This window comes from Astatotilapia calliptera, chromosome 9 (assembly GCF_964374335.1).
Source record: "Astatotilapia calliptera chromosome 9, fAstCal68.1, whole genome shotgun sequence".
In the NCBI taxonomy this organism is placed as follows: domain Eukaryota; kingdom Metazoa; phylum Chordata; class Actinopteri; order Cichliformes; family Cichlidae; genus Astatotilapia; species Astatotilapia calliptera.
This window is the reverse complement of record NC_137430.1, coordinates 30263724-30267216: the sequence shown is the minus strand read 5'-3', so window position 1 is coordinate 30267216 and position 3493 is coordinate 30263724. Positions and strand designations below refer to the sequence as shown.

Here is a 3493-nt window from a genome sequence, read left to right as displayed (position 1 = left end):
TTGTATTGAAACAAGTGCATTGTACTAGAAAAAGGCGTTTGAAGGATTATTTTAAATTTATGAAAAAGCCTTTATGTAGAAAACGTAACAAAAAAACGAAAAGATAAAAAATAACACATGGACACTTTTGGCCACAAACAAGCTGAAGGTATGGTGATGTTTTTTAAATAAACTCAGAGTATTAAAAACACTTAGAGCCAAATTTATTTATCAGCAGCATCACTAGTAACAAAAACACAATTTAGTTTTCGCTGTAAAAATCGATTAAACTGAATTTACGTGTTTCCGGTTAATGTGGAGGTCACGTGTTTCCTGTTACTGTGGAAGTCATGTGTTTCCAGTTAGTGTTTTTTTTTGTTTTGTTTTTTTCCAAGTTGAGTTAAACTTTATTAAACTGTAGATTCATACATTCGCTCCACATCACAGTAATCAGAATTTTGCCCTTACATGATAAATGTTCCATCTAAAACTTTTCATGTTTACTTATTTCATATTTGTTGCTACGCTGCATAAGAAAAGATGCAGAAAGGGCCCTTCATGAGAAGATTTGGTGCTGTAACAACATACAAATATGAAATAAATGATTCCTCATAGAATTGTTTTTATTTTGTTTCCATAAAAGCAGAAATAGAACACGACCACATCCAGTCCAGGTGCCGCTCTGGTTGGAGGATGTTGAGCAGAAACCCTTGGTCAACATTGGAAACATTAAAAGTCAGTGTGGGGGGAGACGTGTGCCCGTCATCGGACTACGCACACATCCAGAATACAGAACTTGGCTCTACAAGTAGGGCAGGGAACCCTGCTGGACAACCACGTCTCCGGTGTCTGCTCGTCTAGACGGCTGGCGAACCATCGACCCAGACACAACAGACACCACATGGGTCTGCAGTGACACTGCTGGCAGTCTGAATCGTCATCATCGGTCTCTGCTTCGTGGCAAAGCGTGACCAGTTTGGCGTTTGCTGGAACCTGCATGCGGCCGATACAGGGCTCTAACTCCTGTCCGTGGGGGAGGGCATACGGCTGATTGAGGTCCACCTGAGCCTTGAACGTTTCCAAAAAGAGTTCACTGAGTGTTCGATGGATCACCACATTAGGAGAGTTTTTGATGGGAGCCCGGAGCTTCTCCCGGAGCTCTGCGTACTCCGTAGAGTTGAGCTTGATATTGAATGGTGTGACAGCAGGGTTAATGCTGTCAACTCTCAGGGACAGGATCTCTGTGGGCGAGGCCGAATCCGGACTCAGGTGGTTCTGTGTGGACTCTGTCACTGTGACGTGGCAATCGCTCTGCAGGGCCATGTAAATGTGATACGTGGTCACCTTTAACACCCAGGTGTCAGTGACGATGACTCTAGCTCCCGGTGCTCCTGTAGCAAACTTATCTATGTGTCTGAACTCAGTGTTGATGCTGACTGCCACAGAGCCCCAGCTGGAGAAAGGGGGCTGCACATGGGCCTGCAGCACCTTACTGATTGGATGATTGTGCCAACGACGCCGGGACCAGTAGAAGACAATTATCCAGCTGACCGACTGGAGGCAGAGAGACAGAAGGAGAAACGCTCTCCAGTTGTCACTAACCTGGTAAATGTTAACCAGGTTTTTTTCTGGAGCAGCGACACACATTCCCATGTAGTAACCTAAAGGCAGCGCGGAGTGGACCACGATGGTGATGCTGGTCCTTCTGATGTGATACTGGATGAAGCCCACGTCCTCGCTGCCCAGCCACGACGAGAACAGGTTCTGGATGGTGAGGCCGGCCGAGCGGAACTCATTGGAACACAAAACAGAAGGAGAGGACGACGTAAGCCAGAGTAAACGACAGCTCCGGGCTCTCCATACTACTGCCAAGGTCCTTTTTTTTTTTTTTTTTTTTTTTTTCATACTTTAATTAAATTTATGCACATATTACTGTCACCGTGACAGTCTGCGGAGGCAGACCGTGCGGAAATGTGTGTGGTGGACCCAGGAGCAAACACAAGCGAGGATGCAGGAGTGGAGTTAAACAAAAGCGAGCCTTTTATTCTGGCTGATGAAAGGAACAAAACAGAGTGAGGGCAGCATAAGAGTAATAGTTCAAACAGAAACCTAAACTGGACATAAACTAAGGAAAAGCTATGGCTGGAGATACGGAACACAGGGGGTGGTAACACAGACGACGCGACACAGACTACATGAAACACAGAGACTAAATACACAAGAGGGATGATCAGGGGAAGTGGCCACACATGGGAACACAGCTGACACAGATAAACATAACAAGACAAGGCAGGAGTAAACAACACTGACGGGAGACTGTCAAAGTAAAACAGGAAGTACACAGAGGTGCAAACAGGAGGAGAGAGAGAGCACGGGCATAGTGGGCTGGGGAAACATGGAATGAAACACAAGGAGGGGAGATGAGGGCTCACAGATACATAGAGGGGCACACAGGGGATAAGAGTCACAAGGGGAAGTCAAATAAGGAACAACATAACAGGACAACTCAGGAAACATGACCTAAATAAGGAACGAAATACAAAAATACAAGAAACTAAGAATACTGGGCCCACATGGCCCAGGACCATGACAATTACAATCTCTCGTTGGGAGACAACATTAGTGCAACAACATCTTGAAAAGGTTAAATAAGAAACCAAACGAAAAAAAAAACAAAAAACAAAACAAAAAACCCCCCCAAAAAACAAAAACACATATATACATATACATAAATATATGAAGGCCATTTTTATGACATATAACAGTTTCCTTTCTGCGAACACTTTAACATACATGTGGCTTAATTAGTACACCAAAAACACAATCATTAAAAGGATAGAGATTGAGTCCCATTGTCGAATATCAAAGCAGCCTCTTTACATGAATCCCTCAGTAATTCTAAAGATGACAAAAAAGATTTTAATTCAATTTTCAATACAGTTAGGGAAGGTCTTTTACTTTGCCATTTGCATTTGTGTATGTGGTATTTGCCCATAATTATCACCACCTTGTGTAGCATGGACAGTTCCTTAGATGGATCACCATTATTATATAAAACTTGTGTTAGAGTCAGTGGGGTCATCCCATCTATTCTTATACTCAACCAGTCTACTAAATCTTGCCAGAAGTCAGTTGTTACTGAGCAGGAAAAAAACAAATGATCAATACTTTCCACATTTTGTGAACAAAATCCACATGGCTCTACCTCAAACCCAAACCTTTTTTAAGCATTTCAGCTGCTGGGTAATATCCATTAATTATTTTAAATTGCATTTCTTTGACTTTGGGGGGGATAGGCCATTTGAAAAAGTGCGTATATTTGTTCGTTATTTTAATATTACTCCCTTTTAGTTTTGTGTTAATGTTAAAGTCGTGAAATAATTTGTTTTTAAATATCTTGTTCATGGTTTTATTATTACAGTTTTTATCCGTCAAAGGAATCTGGTTTAGATGTAAAGAAGGTAGACTAATTTGTGCCTTAGAGTAATACAAATAACCTTGAATCAAACTCAAC

General features: G+C 42.1%; 1 pseudogene across 1 annotated transcript; it reads right to left on the bottom strand.

Moving 5' to 3' along the window:
* Nucleotides 1-374: 374 nt before the first annotated feature.
* On the bottom strand, nt 375-3493 carry LOC113029490 (E3 ubiquitin-protein ligase TM129 pseudogene; annotated as a pseudogene). Its single transcript, XR_013911502.1, has one exon. The product of XR_013911502.1 is annotated as an E3 ubiquitin-protein ligase TM129 pseudogene (transcript).